We start from the raw sequence: 22,567 nt of genomic DNA on the forward strand, positions 1-22,567 counted from the left end.
TTTTGGGACTGGGAGCTTTGAGAAACTCTAAATGTCAGGAAATTTGGATAAAATCATGAGAGTTGACAGGGCAGCAGTGGGACAATAGAGCCCTCCCTTGGTTCTGCATGCAAGCCTGCAGCAGGGCATGCATGCCTCTCCCAGTGTTATCAAGGGATCAAAGTTTGTCAAGGGATCAAGGCCTCCTGACCCAAGAACCCAAGAGGACACAAGCCAGGAGCCCTGGTTTCGGCTGGGATAGAGTTAATTTTTTTCGTAGTAGCTGGTACAGTGCTGTGTTTTGGATTTAGGATTAGAATAATGCTGATAACACACTGATGTTTTAGTTGTTGCTAAGTAGTGCTTACACTAGTCAAGGACTTTTCAGCTTCTCATGTCCTGCCAGCGAGAAGCTGGGAGAGGGTGCAGCCAGGACAGCTGACCCCAAATGGGCAAAGGTATATTCCATACGGTATTACGCCATGCTCAGTATATAAAGCTGGGAGGAGTTGGCTGAGGGGGGAACTGGCTGGGCATCTGTCGGCGGGTGGTGAGTAATTGCATTGTGCATCACTTATCTTGTATATTCTTTTATCATTATTATTATTATTACTATTATTTTCCCTTCCTTTTCTGTCCTATTAAACTGTCTTTATCTCAACCCACAAATTTTACTTTTCCTTATTTTACTTTTATTCCCCTGACTCCCCCATCCCTCAGTGGGGGGGAGCGAGCGAATGACTGTGAGGTGTTTAGCTGCCTGCCAGGGTAAACCACAGCACCAGGAGCGATTGAGAAGTAAATGACAATAAGGAGCCACACATGAACAGTGTGGTCCCCTTGGAAGGGTTGTGCAGGATCCCAGCCACTGCTTGCCCATATCCTCTATATTGGTTAGCTGTGTATGGATGGAGAGTTGAGGAAACTACCTCCTTCTCATCAGTACTGAATCCCTGTCACAAATTGATTACTTGGCCCATGTGCAGCTGTGCTGCGGGGACAGCTGATCTTCACATACTTCTGAGCTATGTGCCATGAGAACTCTTACTTTTGGTGTGGGAGAGGTCATGGTCTGACCTAACCTTTGTGACAGTGGTGCGGTGTTTATCTGCCCTTGAAGAAAAGAGAAGAAAGTCTCATCTGAATTTTATCTCTTGTAGTGAGCATAGGGATTTACTTGCTCTTCATGGAGAACTGTGCAATGTTAGGAGAACAGTGTTTACAGGGCAAAGCTTCTGATGGCATTCAGAGCTGCTTTTCAACTGCTTGTCAAAGTGACTGCAGTCTGAGCCTCCGGGGCATGAGAATAAACCCTAAAATTAGCAGTAGTGGTTTGCAGTTGCGTTTTCTGACTCCACTCTTGTAGCTGCCTCCAATAAGGACTTAAAAACAAAGGAGTGCTGTTAACCTTGTATAATTCTTATGCAGTGGCCAAATAGGAGAACAATTGGAGAAAATGTTGGGAGAGAGATCACTCTTGCATTTCACAGAAATAAAGTAGAAATTTGTTATCTTTCTGAATTTCCATGTTTGCATCACATTTGAAATTGGTATTTCCTAACATGATTTAAGTAAGTTGTGAATGTACTCCTCTGATTTAAAAAACCTGATTATTTTATCCCAAGGAAGATCTGTGCATCATCTGAGTGACACACGTTTCGGGAGCTTCTTGTGTTCTGATGAAAAGTCATTAGACTAAGGATGAGGTATGGCATATGCTAGAAACTCAGCAATGTAATTATGTGTAAGAACTCTGCTATAGCCTTTGATGATAAACTACAGGCTAGATCCAGTCTTTGAGGGTCCAGACAGTATTACCTTATGAGTTACCTAGCCTGGCTCACTGCTGAATCTCTTCTCTGTAGTCTAACGCTGTGCGGCATGCTCGCACCCTGTGGGAAACGTGAAGGCAGTGGGACGAAAGAGCATGTGTGCAATGAAACCATTTCCTTCCACTATTTGTATTACAGTCTCGCTTCCTTTTTTTGGATGTGTACAAGTGAAGTGTCAACTTTGCATGCAGAACTCAAATATACTCTCTTCAATCAGCCAAGCTAAGACTTGGTGACATGTATTAAAAAACAAACCGCAACAACCAAATATCTGGTAGTTTTCATTATGATGTAGATGTGCTCTTTGGACCTTCCAGGCATGTGGAGTCCACAAGCTGTGTTCTGGACTTGGGGGAAGTTGAGAAATGAGCATTTAGAGCAAGATGTGTTGACTATACAGAAAGTTTGATTTCCCCACCCCCAATGACACTTTTGCTTCATATCAGCTCTCAATCTTATGCACGATATATATGCTGTACCTATGAGACTCTGATGGTGCTCTGCATGCTAACAGCCAGCTACTGTGTGGTGCTTATGGAAGTGGGCTGGCCAGAGGGAAGGATGTCAAGGAGAGGAGGCACAAACCACACTCAGCATGCAAAGACGGCTTGAGAGGAAGAGGTGGGTAATTTTTTTACTCCTGTTTCTGCTGTTCTGGCAGATGTGTCTGCTCAGATGTGCAAGAAGTTGTCTTTTATTTTTTTTTTAAGCTACTAGAGGGGTAGAGCAATGAGAGCTTTAATATTACCAAGGAAATGAGAAGATCTGGACCTGTGCTGAGATTTGCAGTAGGTATCATATTTAGTATATGCCCAGAGGAATTTTTAAGTGGTGAATTGTCTGTACTTCTTACTGAACCCAGTATGAATCCTTGGAGAAGACAATCTGATTTCAGAAGACTAAAGAAATTCAGAGGGAAAATAGGATAATTGGGAAAAACAGGATAATCGGGAAAAACAATGGGTGATCTATCAGGCTGAAGGAAGCCAGCTTTTTCTGAAAAAATGAGGTATCATTAGGTAAAACCAAACCTGCTGCAGGTAACTGTTTATTTTTGATGTTATAACTCACATGGATTGTCTTGAAAGTAGCTGGCAAAGTTATCTCTGTACTTATACCTCAGTCCAATTTAGTCACTGGCTACCAAGACGGGTAAGAAGAATAGGACCTAACTTTTGTTGAAATATTGAGGATCCCAGAAAAGTTCTTTACTGGATTATTTATGGGTATGTCAACCTGTCTTGAATGAACTAGTATTCTGCATTCCCAGATGCACTTGTTATAAGTCAGGTCTTTGACTTTTCTGAGCTTTAGCTGGCAAAATTTGTATTCTCTATGTTTTACTCAAAATTGGGTATAGCCAATGACATTTGTGTAACTGGTTTTTGTCTTGAAAAATGGGATAATAATTAGCCATTTCTCCTTGTGTATTTGATTTACACATGCGGAGTGCAAGCCAATAACCAGCTGGTTATTATGTTAGAATGGCAAATGCTCGTCCATGGTCTTCATCAAATGAAGACCTTGGGAAAAACTGTTCAGCTGAAGGACATTGTTCCTTTCTGCCCCTGCACCTATTTAAAGAATCCGGGCAATTGGTAAGCTGGTGAGAACAGACATTTTAGCAATGCCAATTCCACTCTGTCTAGAATAACTTATGTCTAAGTGTGCCATGGTGATCTGAGCCAGACAAGTGCTTTAGATATGCCTCAGAGCCTTCTTTCATAGGTGACACTGGGCAGCTCAGGTGGCAAGTCTTCCTCTTGTACTGGCAACCCCCAGGCATATGGCACAAAACTAGCTGGAGACGGTGGGTGGGCCTGTGCATTTGAGATCCCTGAGGAAACAGCCAAAGCATGTCCAAAGAAGGGCAATGAAGCTGGTGAAAGGTCTAGAGCACAAGTCTTATGAGGAGTGGCTGAAGGAACTGGGGTTGTTTAGTCTGGAGAAAAGGAGCCTCATGGAAGACCTTATCACTCTCTACAAGTACATGAAAGGAGGTTGTAGCGAGGTGGGGGGGGATCAGTCTTTTCTCCCAAGTAGCAAGTGATAGGATGAGAGGAAACGGCCTCATGTTGCACCAAGGGAGGTTTAGATTGGATATTAGGAAAAATTTCTTCACCAAAAGGGTTGTCAAGCAATGGTTGTTAAGGCTGCCCAGGGAAGTGGTTGAGTCACCACCCCTGGAGGTATTTAAAAGACATATAGATGTGGTGCTTAGGGACGTGGTTTAGAGGTGGACTTGGCAGTGCTAGGTTAACGGTTGGACTTGATGATTTTAAAGGTCTTTTCCAACCTAAATGATTCTATGACCTAGAAGAGGCCGAAGGCAAGTTTAGGTGCTGTGGGACCTGCTGTGGCAGCCATTTGGCTGCTTCTGAAGAGTGGGTCAGATAGGACTGGTTGAGATAATCTTCCAGCTCCCCACAGATTTACACCTATATTTGCCTTTTCTGTGGCAATTCAAGTAAAGGTAACCCCTTTGTTTATGGGGGAATTTGGACATATGAGTGAGGAGACTTAAGAGTGTACTTTTTGCAAAAGACTGCTTTGGAGTCTTGTTGTAAGTCTCCAGCCTTCTGCAAATCAGCTAAAATGTATCAGTCTATTTATTTCTGCCTTTCTTAATCCCTGGGAGGGATTTTTTACCAGACAAGAGCCGAAGTCACAGATTCAAAGACTTGCAGCTGAGTTTTGTCATTGACTCATCACATGCCTATTGGCAAGCCATCTGCAAATAAGATAATTGTCTGTAATTTGGGTTATCTCATCTGAAGACCTCCATTTCCATTGCTAAAAAATGAGCCTAATGCATATGACACAACGATATTGTGTAGAATAACTCACTAACTATTGAAGGACTCTTTGCAGGTGTAGAGAGTTTGTTAATGGCTAATTAGCATTATTTAACTGTACTTCCAGCCATTAAAACACCACTGTCCCAAATGAAACCAAATCAAGCTTTTATTCTAAACTGTACATAGCTAATATTTTTTTCCAGCCATAACTGTGTGTAACTTGCCATTTGCTCTCATCTGATCCACTTATTAGCTCTTGACAGTGAATTGAGTTCAATCTCCTCTGTCTCAGTAGCTCAGATGTTCCTAGACTTCATCCTGAAAACTTCTGCATGCAGGTAATGCATTAAATCCCCATTTGTTTAATGGAGCGATTGTCCTGTTTCAAACAGTTGAGGGGTGAGAGCCCTACTCATTAGGTAGGGGAGCAGGTTGAAAAAAATCAGTATATGCCACACTCAGCAGGAAGCTTTTTAGACTGGCAGAAAAGGGATGTGATATATTGACTGCTTGGGCAGTAGCTCACCCATTGCAGGTGTCACAAAGCTGCAGAGAGCCTTTCTCCAAAGAAGGTGCCTGCTTTGTCTGTTCAGGTATACCCCAAAATGGCATGTGCTTCATCTCTGCATAAACCAAGACACAACAAACTAGGATAACACAGTATTTTCTCTTTCTTCTCGGTTTCACTGGGTGGGGACAAGTTCATTATTCATTCACTCAGCACAAGTGTCAGAGCGGGCTGTGGAAAGTAGCACAAAAATACCCATCATTAGCTGTAATTTCGCTGTGATGTTTATTACCGTGTTTCACAAAAGTGATTTCCTTTATGAGGCAATTTCATGCCTTACTACTTCCTAATGCATCTTACTGCTACCTTCAAATGTACTATTTTAAAAGACATTTCCACAAAATCCTTTTCAGTTCCCAAATTTTAAAATATTCAATATACTCCAGCGTGAATGTCATTAGGCTTTAGAAACTATAAAACTACTGTGTTTACTTCTAAATTTAATTTTCTAGAAATACTCCATTACTTATAGCAACATGTGATTGATGATACTTCTGCAGCATGGTGAAATCCAGTTACTTGGTTCAGCAAAAGCTCCCTTTTCAAGGGGTCACAGTGGGAACACCTTATCTTGGAAGCTGTTTTCGGCAGTTTCCAATTTTCTCATCCTTGCATGTACTTGGTTGTTTCAGTGTCCATTACACTGTGCTGAAATCTTGTCTCTACAAGCTCGATTCCTGCTCCAGGTGGATGGTGTGTTCTCCTTTATACCCTTTCAGGCGTTGTGGCTGAGCTTGCCTTCTAAGCAAGAGAGAAGAGGCTTGACCTAGAGCTCTTTGAAATCAACTTTTCTATTTTCTTTTATTGGTCTTTTTACTGAGTTAACAGCATACTCCAGTCAACTGCCAAAGCAGCACAGCCCTTGCTCCAACCTTCCCTGCAAAAAGCCCGGCACAGAGCAGGTTGTCATAATTTCTTTCATCCTTCTGCCATATTTTCCAGTTAAGCCTGAGTGTTTTATCCCTGACATTTCTGCCACAGGATGTATGTTTTACAGTAAAAAAGGATTGGTTTAATTTCTTCAAGATAAATTACCTGTAAAAAAAAAAGTCACTTGAAAAAGGTAATTACACTTAGCCAGTCTAAAATGCACCCGTTAGTGTGTCTCATTTCAGAGCTGGAGGAGCGTGTCTGAGCCCCTTGCTCTGCTCCCATGTCAAAGGTTGTTCCTAGCAAGCATGGCTGGAAATGCCTACTTGCTCTGTCAGGGCCAGCAAAGCAGAGGTACAGGGCACAGTACTAACCCCGAACCAAGTGAGCTCATGCTCCAACCTACAGGAAGGAGCATGCTTGCTGCACTGTCCGATTTGGGGATGGGCCAGGAATATAAAAAGGAATTGGTCAGATGGGCCTGCAGCTAAGTGTGTAACTTGTTTAGCAATGTGAAGTTTGTATTAATGTGGAAGTAAGAATCGTACACATGTCAAGAGAGTGAGAGGGAGAGAGAAAGGGAAGAAAAAATCACAATTACTGGAAAAGAAAAAGTTAAAAACCTGTATGTTCAGATCTGATGCTAGTCAAATTTCTTAGTATGGTGATGAATGGAAAGCTAGAACCCCCTGAACCTAAATATGCTTGTATTGTAGTTAGTCCTGCTAGATGTACATGTAAATCCAATGAAAGAACTTCTGTGTCCATAGATGAAAACATACCTGTGTAAATCCTCTCACCTCTTCCTGCCTACCTTGCTGTCATGGTTTAACCCCAGCCAACAACTACACCCAGCCACTCACTCACTTGCCCCAATCCCCGGTGGGATGGGGGAGAGAATTGGAAGACTAAAAGTGAGAAAACTTGTGGGTTGAGATAAAGACAGTTTAATAGGTAAAGCAAAAACTGCACATGCAAGCAAAGCAGAAAAAGGAATTCATTTGCTACTTCCCCTCAGCAAGCAGGTGCTCAGCCATCTCCAGGAAAGCAGGGCTCCATCCTGCGTAAGGGTTACTTGGGAAGACAAAAGCCATCACTCCGAACGTCCCCCCCTTCCTTCTTCTTCCCCCAGCTTTATATGCTGAGCATGATGCCCTATGGTACAGGGTACCCCTTTGGTCAGCTGGGGTCAGCTGTCCCAGCCATGTCCCCTCCCAGCTTCTTGTGCACCCCCAGCCTACGCACTGCTGGGGTGGGGTGAGAGGCAGAAAAGGCTTTGACTCTGTGTAAGCATTGCTCAGCAATAGCAAAAATATCCCTGTATTATCAACACTGTTTCCAGCACAAATCCAAAACGCAGGCCCATACTAGCTACTATAAAGAAGATTAACCCTATCCCAGCTCAAACGAGCACACTTGCCCACCTTGAACTTCTAACTAGGATGAATCAGGAAAGGACGCTGTGTTGGATTTGCGGTAAAATTTGGCCATGCGCATTGTGATGTAATTATATGTCGTGCCAGACAATAGCTGTATTATGTCACCCTGATTAAAAAATGGACTGCTGTATCAATCAGCTACTGCCTATCATGATGTCAGTCTGCACAATGCCATTGATTTGGCAGAAGTATTGTAACATCTTTCCTCTTGATGACTTTATTAAATCTAGATTGATCTTCCATCCCAAATGTCAAGGAATCTGCCAGCAACCTTAGCAACTAATGAGAATAATGACCTGCTGTAAAACAAAGAAAAGTGAATTAAAAGTACAGGTCCTGTCTGTGTTTGCCAACAAGATACAGATAACTTTTTTCCAGCTGCTCTTAATTCTCATCTTTAAAAAAAAACAACCAGATAGTAGGGAGAGTCTGGAGAACTCAGGTTCTATTTGAGTGCTCAGAGATTTTGGCTCACAAGTAGGGACAGCTTATGCTAAGTCTGCTGCAGCGATTCTGGCCCCAAGCTTTTCACTCTGCTGCTCTTCAAAGATTTCTGCCCCTGCTGCTGGGATTGCTTAGCTAATCATAAAGCAGTTGCAGATCAGCTTAAATCATAGCTGGATGCACTGGCAAAGACGAAAATTGATGCCAGTTTACATTAATATGACAGGGTGATACAGCATCTACTTCACCAGAAGCTGAGCTGGTCCTGTAGGGATGGAGGGAGACTGTTAGGACAGAAAATTATTCTAAGCTTTCCTAACATTATTTGTATCTGCTAATGAGTTAGAACTTTAATTCTCAATGAATTAAACTCCAAGATCAGTGATCTCGGAGAGAGCTCAATGATAACTCTGAGAGAGTTTCTTGAGTATTTTTAAGAATCCAGCCCGTAACTTCTTAAGTTGCTAGGTTGGTGGTTGGTTGCTTCTTTTGATGGTAGAACTGAAACTCCTGAATCACTTAGACTTTGCAGTGTTGTACCTAAAATACTGTAATGCCACTTAAAAATGCATATGACTCAGACACTATCTGTAAAAAATGTTCTAGATCAAAAAAAGCACATATTCCGATTGAACGTACTGTTTCTTGTTCACATTTATAATTAAAAGGTTTTTATTTTAAGGGTTAAATACTTTACATTTTTTGACAAACATGGAAGTGAAACTGTATAATATTTTAGCATAAATTTTAACAGCACTTCTACTTTCCTTTCATGTTGACACAGGCCACACTGGTAAGATTTTATCTGCATAAAAGATAAGAAACATCCCTATTACAGTACCAGGGAAGATGGGTGAAAGTGTAACTTATGTCGGAAGCAAAACTCTCTCTTAGTTTAGTGAAATCAGATTTTCCTAGTGTGTTTAAGAATATGTTAGTGGTTTGTAAAAAATCTTATTCTTTCCCTTGGAATAAAACACCAGAATCTCCTAAGTACAAGAGCAAAAAGAGTCACTGTACTAGCATAAGCCTCTAAACACCATTGGAGACATTATTGCTTGAACAGTGTGATTTTATTTGTTTGGATTATTCAGCATGTGAAGATACATTCATTGTTTCTCATATGTATTAATATCAAAGCCAAAACTAATATTTGTCAGATCCTGTGTGGGAGAACCTTAGAGCCCCCAGTCACTTGGATACAAATCCCAGCTTCTTGCTTGGCCTCCAAGAGGGCCTGTCAAAAAGTCTTTTTCACTTGTTTTTGAAAAGCCAGGCCTTTTCTGGCCCTCTGTGCTGTCTTCTCAGAGGTACCAAACCAGTGGCATTGTCAGCATAGCCATCAGCTCCCAGCCCTGCTCTCCCCATGCCTCACGCACGTCGGCTGCACAGTCTTGATTGCTCTCATCCCGGGCAGAGGGTGCAAGCTGCACCTCTTCTAACACGCAGCCGATTTCTTCATCAGTGGCTTCATACCAGTGCAGAAAGATGCATCGTCATTTCTCAGACAAGTGTTATTTTCTAGGGATAAAATGGCAGATGGCTGTTTTGGCTATAACGCAGACCCTACTTTAGCTGGGGTGCCAGCCCAACTGTGAGATTTGCAGTGGCTTGTGAGCATCTTCTGATTTCAGATGAGTGCTTTTCAATGCGGTTTATGACTGTTCAAACGCTGTACGTTCTGTCCTCTGAGACATTTCCTGACCACTCACTTGAAATTTGTGATTAACTGGGTCTCATCAGCTCGAAATGTAGTTAAATACAAATCCAGAGGTATTGTTTCAAGGATGATGCTTGCGTATACAATTTTTCCTGTTGTTTTTTTCCCCCTAATTCTACTGTTGAAGAACAATGTGGGTTTTTTGTTTTGTTGTGGAAAGACCCCATACAAAGACAAGACACAGCTAGAACTCAGTTGTACACAAAATGTTGTTGAATGAAAGCATGAGAAAATGAAGAAAAGGAAATAGTTTTCTCACTACCTCTTTGAAATCTCGTAAAGGGGCTGAGACTGGTAAAGTTCAAACTTGGCCATTTACCTTAAAAGCAGAACATTGAAAAACAGGTACTTCTAGCAAGAAATTTCTGTAATTTCTCTTTATATAGTGTGAACCTTCTTCTCCTGAATGGATAGGGTTTTGGAGATGTCCAGTGTAGTAATACACACCTATTTTGTACCTTATTGCATGGTGCTTCACATTCAGTTCGGTTTATCTGATACACATTATTCAAGGGGTGGTTGTGTTTCATTTATCAGCTCGTAATTTTTTATGCACATAAACACGGCAAAAGGCATGCCAAAAGAAATCTCTGCACGTGGATTGAAATGATCCATTAATATGAAAGACCAAGATATTTCAACATCATTTGTATTCTGTATACATGCATATGCTAAATAGCTTTGTTTTCAGAGTGGATATATTATGGTTTTCTGACTCTGAAATAATCAGAAGCCTCAGCTATAGCTGAAGCGTTAGTCACAGTGACTTAGCTCTGCCAGTAATGTTGTGAATATAGAGAATATTAATATGGTGTGGGGCAGCAATAGTGAAGACAAATCTGTGGCTGTACTGAGTGTTCACCTTTCCAGACAGCAACACGCATCTCTCTGTCAGTTCTTGCAACCCATCCATGTGTGTAAAACTGGGAAACACTCTGAAGATCAGATCCTTGTTTTCCATTAAAAGCATTTTTTTAAAATAGCTTTCTCAAAAAAGACTGTTACATTCTTTAGTTTTCCAAGATCTTGTGTGCCAGGTCCCATACCCATCCTCACATGCCCTGGTGTCTCAGTGCTCTCAATACTTTTCAGTGCTGTGCTTAATGGGAAGACCAAAATGTGCCCAAAGCAGATTATTTTATTATTCTGACTCTACTATTTTGCTAATATTTTGTTTTTTTCAGCTTTTCTCAAAATGGCTAGCGCTCACAACTTCTTTTATTTTCCAGTGATATTTGCAGATACTTGAGCATATCTGGAAATTACACTGCGGGTAACTAAAAAAGGAATTCAAATAGGATTGTTACTTCGTTTGGAAACCTTTGCTGTTGACATCATCATAGGTGATGATCAGTCTGAGCAACAAGTATTGTAGTCACTACTATAAATTATGACTAAACTATCTTTTTTAAAAAAATATATCTATTTCCAAATGAAGAGGAAAATGTGGAGATGTTAGAGAGGTTATTCAGAAGGCACTCAGCACTGCATAAGCATATGTTACCTTAAAAAGACAAAGGCTGTTGCTCCCTCTTTTAGACAAGGCAGCAAAGACAGGCAACCACATCCTTGCTGTGCACTTTGTGTTCTCAGTTGCAGCTTGGGGTTACCAAACCCGCTAATTCCTCATTCAGCAGAGACCCAAGCTAGCTTCAGCTGTAGGATTTTTGCTGCCCAAGACAAACCTGAACGCTGGCACGCTTCGCTGCCTGGGGTGTCCAATCAAGCATGTCCTCTACAAGTTTTTACTGTCTGCAGAAACTGTCTAACTACTAAGATAGTGTCTGATCATATAGAGCAAGTGGTTTTTTCTCTTACGAAACATAATTTATATTTTTAGCCGCTGAATTTTTTAACATTTTTCCTCATTCAAGTGAGGTAACAGTTTACTGAACCTTGCAGTAGATGTTCAGTTGTAGCCGATGTTACAGCTGCAGTGAATTACATGGTAACAATTGAATTTATCAGAGTAGACCGCCAGGACAGCCGTTTACTACGTTATTTTTTGTAGTGAAGGAAGAGAAGAACACCTGTAGGTGGCAATAGTACCGAAGCTGTAACCACACAAAATTGTTTTTTTTTTTTTAATTAGTAGATTACGATCAAGTTAATTTTCAAGCTGGCTTTCTGCAATTCTGATTCAATAAACTGCTTTACTAGTGCTGAAGGCCAGGGCAACATGGTCCCTAATATCTGACTGCAAATTTAAGTGCCAGATTCTCCACACTAACAGCACTGTCTAGCTTAGGCAAATTCATAGATGGCTTTAGAAATTTTGTTTCAACATTTATGTATTTATTTACATATTTTCAATCAGTGAGTGCTGATACAGATTTTTTTTAATGCCAGCATTGAAAGAAATGTGACATTTTTATCATTAGCATTATTTTAATTGACAATACAAGAAGCTACAATAATATAGTCAAATATTAAAGAATTCTGTTGGTGAACTGGAAAGATGAAGTTATGAAGTTGTGCATACCTAAAATAAAAAACCAACACTGTGCATGGGTGAGGGCACAAGTTCTAGCCTGTGGTTGCTCTTTCAAGGTGAACTTGTGGTGCTGAGGAGTAATAGTGATACCTGGGGAATGTAACGGTACCTGTGCAGCTTTGAGGCAGCCAAGGGAGAAGGTGTGCTGTGAGCATGAGCAGCAGCAGCACAAGGGAACCTGTCAGGGTTAGCAGGCCATGGGCTGGTACACTCTGGGTTTCAGCTATGCCCAGGACAGACCTCAGGCATTTATATGCGGGCTGCTGAAACCTGGGATTGCTACAAAATACTCTGGGCGGTATGATGGGCACCAGGTGTGCCAGAATCAGAGCAGCATTCACATGTCTTCTGCAATGCACTTCTTGAGTAGGAGCACAGCTAAAGTATTGTAAGTTACTAATTCAGTTGGTCATTGCACTATGATGCACTGGATTTATCACTGCAGTGGTTAAAGACCAACTAGGATTACAGAATTATTGTAAAGGACTGCAGAGGTACAAAGCAATACACAGTTCTTAATTTGCAGCCTATATCAGTATTTCTTCTACATGATTATTGTTTGGTAGGTTATATAAATGCCTACCAAAAATTAAGTAAGATCTTACTTTGACACAACTAGTTTGCATTAGATGAGGCAATGCTAACTGAATAGAAAAATCTAAGTTCTATTTCTGGCCCATTATCTGTGGTGGCATTTTTATTAAATTCCACAAAATGGGGAAGTGACACATCCACTCAAGATTCTAGTTCTCACTAGAATAACTATTTGTCCAGAATATTATTTTCTGGGGGAGTCTAATTTATGCATTCCAAGTACTTTGCTGGCTGATAGTAGTTTAAAGTAAAGAACATTTTTTTTGCAGAAATTTAATCATTACCTTCAGCTGTGAATGCCCATTGCTCAGAGAAAATTGTCCCTGTAATTGTGCTACCATTTTAACTGGCATTTTAATTAAGGCTCTTCTGCTTATCAGTGTAAAAGCAGGGACCATTTGTTGTGCACCTGAACCCACTGACTAAAATGAACAAGTTAGAGAAATAAACTCCATGTAAAATGTTGGAGAGTTATTTGAAGTACTGAAATAGTCACAAGTGCCAAACTAACATGTGACATCAAAGCAAAGGAGAGCAAGCCTGTTGTGACTCTGGGAGCAGCAGGTGAGGTGTCAACTCTGTGACCTTCTTTGCTGTGCTGATCTATTGGCAGTCATCCTGGTAGCCGAAACCCAAAGTTCCACATCTGTTCATATTGTTACCTAGATGCCTGTAAAGGAAAGTCCGTGATGGCAGTTTCAAGCATGGCTGTGATTTCTCTGTCACTCACTGCACCTGACTAGACTTGTCCTAGAAAGTCAGCATGTTGTTCTCCTTGACATATTTTATCCCTCTTTTTTCAATTCTTTTTGCTTTGCAACTTCAAATAGTCCAGGCCTTTAGGAAAACTTTCATGGTAGTGGAATTCAGCAATCAAATATCAAGAAAAATATAGCTAAGACTAAGCTTACAACTGGTGTCTGTAGGTCTGGTATTTAATTATTACTCCTGAATTATTTGAACTACCTTGTACCATATGCTTGCTTTCTTGGCAGTCTTAGAGTTCAGCCTTGCAAAGGAACAGTGTTGCACCCTCTAAAGGTTAAGAAAAATGAGCAGCCAACACACATTGAGGAATTTTATAACAGTAGTGGTGGGTGGAGACAAGGTAAAAAGCCTTTCTGTGAACTAAAGATCAGACACAGGTTTCTGTTGTCAGGGCTGGGAACTCAGTTGAAGAATGATGACCTCAGGTGACCTTAATTACCTTGTTGTATAATGATCATAAAAAAGGGAGAGGCTTAGAAATACTGCCTTTGCTGTCCTTGTATAAATGCTGGGCAAGGAATTACTGGGTTACATAGAAGTTGAAGGTGATTTTTTTGTGTGTGCATGTGCATGCTTCAAATTTGTGCTGTATGTTTTGGTTTTTTTTTTAATATGATGTTTTAAAAAAATCATGAGAGAGTTTAAAATCTTGACTTGATTACACAGGTTACTTAACTGCTGAGGAAGCTGGGGGCTACTCAACCCATTATAATTGTGCTAGGCAATATAGATAAATGGTTTACAGACCAGCAGTAATGTTCTAAAAATACGTTGCACCTTCTCGCTTTCACAACATGGGCAGATCCTACACATAAGCTTCAGGGTTCATACAGGATACCAAAACATCTTTCAGCAAGTTATAGACTGTAACTGTTACAGACTGTAACTGTTTGCTATGCTGCCACTTCCAACTCATCATTGTCCTGTCTTGCCACAGCCCTCAGAGAGATGGTCTGTCCTGGGCTGTGGTGGGCACAGGGCTGGGAAAAGCACAGCTGGAGGTATTGCCTCCAGATCTCTCCATGATGAGCATCTGTCTTTTGCCCTGCTCCAGGTTACCAGGTTACATCAGGGGATGATGTTGTGTCTGTTGGGAGGGATGGTTGGGAGGGAAGTCACGCTTGGCCTTGCTGCATGCTCCCATGCTGCACGTGCCAGGTGTTGCTGCCATGTCGCACTGGCTCCTCTCAGCAGTTAGCATCTTCCCCAAGGAACTTAAAGTGGGGATGATGGTGTATTAAAAAATTAACATGCTTGTTGCTTTGAAAAATGCAAGCATATAGCCACTGCTCAGGTTTTCCCTGTCTCCTCTCTTGTTCTTCCCATACTGCTGCGTCCTCCCCTGCACAATTCCATGTCTTATCGCTTTCTCCTCCCTGTAGGTCCAGATGATGTTGCAATGCATGGGTTAAAAATGAGTCTTTTGCATGAGAAGCATGTTTACAGCAACAGCAGACGGGGGAAACAAAAATCAGTGGAAATGGTTTTCTGGTTCACAGTTTCATTAATGCCTTCAGCTTTAAAGGGATTTGAAATTTTTTTTGTGAGGTAAATGACCTGTTGCAGGCTACACAGACATTTCAAGTTACATCAAAATTTTAAGGCATAATAAAGTGTTTGTGCATACTCCTGCTTCTGGGGATTTGAAAGGTTACTGCAGATTTCTTTTCCTGTTGCTATGCACTTTATTTTGATTCTTGGGAAGTATGGGTGAAGGTGAAGGTAGAAGATGTTTCAGGAGGCTGCCCATGAAGCAGGAAAGTTTTGCCACAGTGTTTTACGTACATTATTCCACCCTTGTTCTATCCTGCACTAGAGCAGATGCCGACTACCACGTGCTCTCCTGGTTTGTCTGTCAGCTTCTTATGTAGGATTTTTCTCTGCTTCTTGTGTAAAGGCCTGCAAGTAAGCCTCAGCCATTGAGCCTGTTCCCCTGTCCCCATCCCCATCTCCATGTTATAAAAATGCACCCGGAGAAGGGTTACAAAAATGTACGTGCCCCTGTAACTTCCCATGACAGTCCCTGGGGTCCTGTACAAGCAGTGTAACATCTGAAAATATTTGAAAAACATAGCAATAGAAAGATGGAGCTACCGGTGGGCCACCTCTTTTCCTCCCCAGATGAACTGGTGCAAGTCAGTCCTTGCTGGGCATTTATCCAGGGTAACTGGTGTTAGTAAATAAGGCCACAGGCAGATTTTAACAGAAAAAAATACGCTAAGAATTTATCATACCACGTCAGCGGAGGCAACAATATCCCTCAGCAGTTTCCCCCCACCTCACGAGTGGATGGAGCAGGATGCGCACCAGCATGTCAGCTCCTCAAGGACACAGTAGGTGAGGCCGGGTGGCTGATGTCTTTCTCCTCCTCCTCTGTTTTTGCTGGAGGAAGGATCAGATGTGTAACTCCATGGCAAAGGAAGTTATGTCGGACTGAAAGGAAGTGCTTGGTATCCTCCGCCTGGGACACGTTCTTTTTGCCAGAGCTGCAGCTAAAACATGTGTACTGTACACTGGTTTTATTTTTTTTAGGCTTCCAGTTATCAACATACATTTAAAGATGAACGTTGACAAGTATAAGCAAGTTGTTTACATTGAGTTGTCTCACCTCAGGGCAAATTTAAAACATGGTACTGCTGGATTACAGCTCACCAACAGATGTGGTGGATTGTTTCAGGCAAGCTTTCATGTGTCTTGCAGTATCACCTACACAGCAGATTACTGAGTTTTGTTGCCGTGCCTAGTATCAGTTATAACTTTCTCAGTGCCCACATGCTTTTAACTTCCCTTGAAAATTGGCTGCTGCCACAAAACAACCCAATTTCTGTTATTATTATAACATTTACATGGCATAGCATAGTCAAAACAAACCATCTGTGCTGACAAGAATTTCCATCGCTACACAGCTGAGGCGTCAGCCTTCAGCAGCAGAAGAGGCCCAGTTAACAACATCTATTTTCCTTATGATTTATTTCAAATTCACCTAGTTCAGCGATCCGCTGTCTTCCATCTTTCAGAGAGGCTGACAGAAATGAGATTGGTTGGAAGCTGTCTGAGGGGTGAAATTCATCCTGCGCTGACAGTGTAAAAACACACGATGATACCTCTCACAGCAATATGGACCCCAACACAGGGGTAACTTAAGAGGTTCTGTTCTGGGATCAGTTGTTGTCTCTCATTTGTTTAACAGTGTCATTTAGATATATATGTCTGTGTTATATTAGAGCACAACTGCTATAAACAATTTATATATATATTTTAAAAAATATCCTTCAGACTGATATTTGAAAGATGCCTGTATGTGTCAATTCTTTCAGGTAAGCCACAAAATCAAAGGATGAAGAAAGATCAAGGTTGACTATTAATAAAAGGTTGCAGCAAGAGGCCTTTTGGACTCTCTGTTTAGTTGTGTTAGTGCTGTGGCCATATCTGAAAGTTAACTCTGGGTTTCTTTTATTTTGTTAGCACTTTACCTTGATACTCTCCGGATACCTTTTAAGGAAAGACTGACTAAAAATGAAGTAAAAAGACCAAGTAGATTATCCAGGGAAAGTTAAGTTATAATAAATGATGCACATACTATAGACCTGAGTGATGGATAATTCAGTAAAATGTCAGTGTGCCTTTGAAATAACCTTACGGAAAGGCTGTTGGCCATAAATTAAGTCAATAACTTTTATGTGCTCATTTTTAAGATTTGGAATATAGTTTCCATGTTTAGTGTCAGGAGCCACATGATCTGGCAAGGTCAGCATATTCTTCAAAGTACTTGCATATATACATCAGTGTCTTTGCAAGACTACGTGAAATTCAAAGTACAAAGAATTAGTCCCGAGTATTCATTGCAGGACTTCCCTCACCTACGTGGTAAATTCTCCTACAGCTGCTCCAGAGCCTGATGCTGACCAGTACTGACAGTGTGATCTACAAGGTCTAACTAAATTGTGATGTCTTGTGTAGGAAGCCCTGTATGTCTAAGCAGCAGTGCTATATGCTGATCAAATCCTTGATGATCAAATCAGTTTAATTACTATCATTAGATTTGAATCAGAGAGGTAACATGCAGAAACCTAGTGATGTATCTCAGAAGTTTCTTATGGGGAACAAACTGTCATCATTTATATGGCTCTTAGGTAGTTTTTCTGCACTCATTCAATTAAATCCTAGTAAACAGAATTAGGAAGCGCCAGCTAGAACAAATTATGTATTTATTCCCTCCTCCTGAGACATGCTTCTAGTGGTAGTGCTCCTGCTAGCTTGCAGTCGACCTATTAATATGAAAACACTGCAGCTGCTCAGTATTAAAACTGCATGTTTTCATACAGCTTCTCATACTTGTGATTCAAGAAATGCTATTGCATATTGTCTATTTTATATGTATACATATGTATATATAAATATGTATATTATCGTTTTAAATATAATTTACGTACATAAATTCTATTTTGAAATAGGTAGACACACAGAAGTAAGTGTGACTGAAGGCTTCATATCCAACATTCAAAGGATCCAAGTGCCACAGAATTTGTGGTGAAGAGAGTTTCAAATTTACTAGTGGCTGAAAGCAAGATTTTATTGCACACCTCCAGGAGGACTGTATTAAACTACAGACACTGATGCTGCATCTTATTTAATGGTTCTGCAGAACATGAGAACTTGCTTGCTGTAATTACAGGACTGACTTTTTTCCCTTACTTTAATGGCTGTCCACTATTTATCAAACTAAAACCCATTGGCAATAACAGAAGAGATTTGGGAGGGCCCTTAGCTGTTGAAAATTGGTAATGCTCACAGAAGTCAGAAGTTTTGTCCCAATTTAGCACATTTTAAAAATCTGTTGCAAGAATTAATTACTGAAGAACAGCTTAGAAGCCTCTCAAATGTTGAAACAGGTCCCTGTTTTACTCTTTACTAGCCATCCAACACAGTGATCGGTTGACAACTGCTCAGGGTTTTGCAGGCTGAAGTCAAGAAGGCACAACGTGAGTGTTCCCCCTACACATTGTGCAGTGCCACATGTAAGCTTCTCACTCTGCCTATAAAATGTAAACACTGGCAAGGTGTAAATTAATTATGTGTATTTATACATATGCATATCTGTAGCATGCCTAATGAACAAAGAGAATATAGCTTGATCGATATATTTTTAACCTCAAAGCTTTCTGTCTAGCGTTTTTCCTATTTTTGAGGTTGCAGGACAGTATAAAGACATGTTGAAAATGGTAGGGATTCCTTTGCTGGAAGTGCCATTCACAGCTACTGAGGAATATTGGAAAACTAGGGAAGGGGGAAATGCCTGTGTGCATGTATCTCCCCACCCATGTTTGTATGTGTGGGTAAATCTAGAAGTTACAAAAGGAAACAGGAGGGCTCTGTCAAGTTTTGGGGATATCAAGTCAAAAAGAGGTTTGTCACAACGCAAATGAGTTGCAGGGAGTTTAGCTCTGTGCATGCAAAGAGGAAACAAAAAGGTATCCGTAAATAGAAAACAGCCTTGTAGGGGGATAACCTGCTGATTTGGGGTCTGTTAATCTCTTCTGTTTTTAAATTGCTGTATAATTTTGATAGATGGGCTGAAAATGTCTTGCTGAGAGCAGTTACTAAACATTTGTTTGTTTTTATTCTTGTCTTAAGAAGAGGATTCACGTTAAGCACTTAGGGACATGGTTTAACTTTTAGATGTTTACTTTTCTGCCTGCCTCCGTTCACTACAGAGGAACGCAAGAATTCCCAGCTGATTTAATTGAGCTTATCTACTTCTTTTCTGCATCGGTGAAGCTGAGTTGTGTACAGATGTGCCCTTATTTCTTACTGTTGGATGCCTTAGAAAAATAAATACGTTATGGATTTGGAGACTGATCAGACAAAGTCCAGATAACTAAAGGAAATTTCGTTATCAGTAGCAAGAGGAAAGTTTGTACAGATTTAGCGAAGCATCCCCTGGAGATGACACATTCTTAGAGAAGACAAGAGCATAGCTTGCTTTCTGGGTCACTTATCTTAGTTATATATAAAGATTTTTTCCCTTTCCTAGCAAGCCAGGTAATCATTTGCATACCTCAGATGCTTTATCTCCACAGATGTTCTAATGCCACATTTGCATTATTCTTGGTCCTTCAGGCAGACCTGTTAGTTTTCATCTTTCCCTCATCATAATTTCAGCAGCTGGTATTATGATACTCATATAATTGCTGATCTCAACTTCACCAGAAGATTCACTCTGAAGCTTCCCGCTAGGTTTTTGCTTGGATGAAGCTGTTTGTTATTTTTCCAAGGCCTGGATGAATCATACTATTATTGATGTTCTCTTAGAAAATGAGAAAATAGTTCATTTTAAAGGTTTGATAGTTCATTTTGGAGTGCCCCTGCTTTTACAGATTTCCATAGGTGTTAGATGGCTTAACATTCAACTGTATCCTCACTCCATATATTTTACAAGGAAAATTAACCTTTACAAATACCCACAGTGTATTGATGTTAAGATTCTTTGGATACAAGCATACCCAACATGCTATGATACAATTAAACCCTTGGCAACTAAGAATGTGATTGCATGATCAAATTTAGTCCTTGCTTCTGACTTCTGCTAGGTTCTGCCTTCTGCCCTCAGGCATGATTCCCTGCCCACTTTCCTGAGTCAACACCACGGCTTAGGGAGCTGTGCAGCAGGTCAGACGAGGGAGTTTATAAAACTAATATGTATGTATTTTTGCAGTCGAATAATTTATTTTGTTTTGACAGAGGTAGTTTTCACCTGGACCAGCTCTCTGACCAGCTTACCATTGTTGCATCCAAATTACAACCCAGCCTCAAGGATAAGGTCCTAGACCAAACACAGGCATTAAAGGTCCATCTCTCTGCCCTGATAATGCATACACATGTAGCATTACAGGCTACCAGTCACCAATTCTGCAGACTAACTCTCAAGCAGTCCAAGCAGTCAGTGGGTTTTGTTGCAGCTGAAGTACACAGTATAAATAGGCCTCTGCCTATGTTACTGCCTGTGGGCAGCTCGTGTGGGTTGCTTCCAGGTTGGTATCAGTAACTGGCCATTTTCATTTATGGCCCTGGGCCTGTGATACCTTCCTGGCTGTAGTTTCCAGGCCGCTGATGTCAGCCGGTGGCTGTGCTGTCGGGAAGCCCCACCCGTAGCTGGGATCATTCTTTATCTACACAACAGGGGCATGTATAGAGCACACCCTTTTGCAGCTGCTTGCTATTACTCTCTGTGGAGTTGCTGCAGAGCTGCAGGTATGTGACCAGAGCTGAACTGTGCCCTTCAGCCTAAGCAAATCCTCAAACCATGCTTAGAGTTTCAGCGGTGCAAAAAGGAACTGCTAGAAAATGGTAGGTTATTTTCATGAACACTTGTGGCAGAAATGAAAAATAAGTTAAATGAAAAATGAAAAAGAAAAAACTGTCAAGAGTTTTTTCCTGTTTTCAGACAATGAAAGGTTTGTGAAATGTTTTAAAAGATAGAAAATGTGACAAAATGGATCATTTAGAAAAAAAGACAACTTTTCATTGAAAGAAATGCAAGGTTTTGGTGAGCGTTAATGAAGAATATGTTCTGTTGTTTCATAATTGTATCAGACCTGTGTGTTTGATATGGCGAAAACCATTGGAATTGGTGAGCGTCAGGGTGAGTTGCAAGGTATGCACTTTCCTTTCATGTCCTATGTCTTCGCAATACCACTTGTTTCTGAAGGGTTTGTTTTGATTGCTGTAACGTGACTTCTCCTCAGCTGTGTTACTTTGTCGTAACTTTTATATGCCTGGGTCCTAGAACTCTTATTACTTTTGCTATATGCCGTGCTGCTATTAGAGCTTTTATGTTGCTATTAGAGTTTATGTATTGCTCCAGTGCTTTCTATTGAGGGTCCTAATTACAAGTCTTTCAAAATCTGCATGTAATAATTAATCTTTATTAACAGAAAAGGAAAACTGGAACATTTAGTTTCTCCCCTTATAATATTTTAAAAAAAATTGTTTATAAGGCTGTGTATGTGTGATACACGCACAAACACAAATTTAAGGGAACATTGTAAAAGAACAGTTTTACTAGTAAGCCTATAATTATTACCGTTTTTTTCCTGTTTTGGTTTGCAAGCATGTGCCTGTGAGATTCTTGTTGATAATGTGCCTTTATACTGGGCTTGAAAAATCTGTCTGACATCTGTAAAATTGTTGGCCTGAGGTGGTTACAAAAAAGAAGTGGGGAGCTGCTTGTAGATTGAGCAGAGGCAATTACTTGCCAGCCTTCCAGGTCAGGCTAACCCAAACCCTGCTGCCAAAACTGGGTTGTTTTGGGTTTTTTTTTTTCCAGGCAGGAAGAGGGAAAGCTTCATCTTTCAGTGACGCTTGAGGCTATCTGGTGATGGGCGGGGCTGAGTATGCGGCGGGCACTGGAAGGGCAGAGGGGTTTCAGTTCCTTCTAGGCACAGAGCTGTCTGGCTGCTGCAGGGTGTCTTCTGCAGTGCTGTCAGGTGTCTGTGGACACTGAGGTTCTCTAAGCCTCTGTTGTCTTAGGCTTGCTTTACATATAAATGCTTTATCAATACAGCTGTATTGGTTAAGAAGGTAAAGAAAAATAAATCCTACCCTCTGTGGATATATCTCTAGTAAGAAAAGCTCAGTTACAATTATGCTGGGAAAAAGGTATTAATTTTGTTCCAGAAATTACATTCCTATATAACAGAATAGGAATTTTATTGGCAAACGTTGTATCTCTACTCTTCCATTTTCTAGTGATCTCATGCTGTAACATTTTCCATTCATGGAAGTTCGGGGGTCTGTGCCTTGTGTTGCTACAGTTTCCAAAAACATTGTAAAATAAGCTGCTTCTTACATATTCCTGCTGAAACTTGGGTCCCAGGGGTAAGAAAATTGTACTGTATGATATCTCATATATTTCACTGGTTGTATAAGAACAGAGCAGAAGACTTCAATCTTTCAAGAATTGTCCCCAAAATTTTGTGATTAATAATAGCTTATGAAATTATGATTTAAAAGGCCCAAAATGAGGAGTATGAGTATAGGTTAAAAATTCAGGCTTATTTTT

At 40.7% G+C, this 22,567-nt stretch overlaps 1 long non-coding RNA gene across 1 annotated transcript; it reads left to right on the forward strand.

The window, feature by feature from the left end:
• The first annotated feature begins 497 nt into the window (after positions 1-497).
• On the forward strand, positions 498-20,045 carry LOC142051508 (uncharacterized). The gene is made up of 4 exons (XR_012658522.1): positions 498-529; positions 1,605-1,685; positions 2,258-2,432; positions 17,961-20,045. It is a non-coding gene; the product is annotated as an uncharacterized LOC142051508 (long non-coding RNA).
• The last annotated feature ends 2,522 nt before the right edge of the window (positions 20,046-22,567 follow it).

The sequence above is a fragment of the Phalacrocorax aristotelis genome, chromosome 1 (assembly GCF_949628215.1).
Source record: "Phalacrocorax aristotelis chromosome 1, bGulAri2.1, whole genome shotgun sequence".
Classification (NCBI taxonomy): domain Eukaryota; kingdom Metazoa; phylum Chordata; class Aves; order Suliformes; family Phalacrocoracidae; genus Phalacrocorax; species Phalacrocorax aristotelis.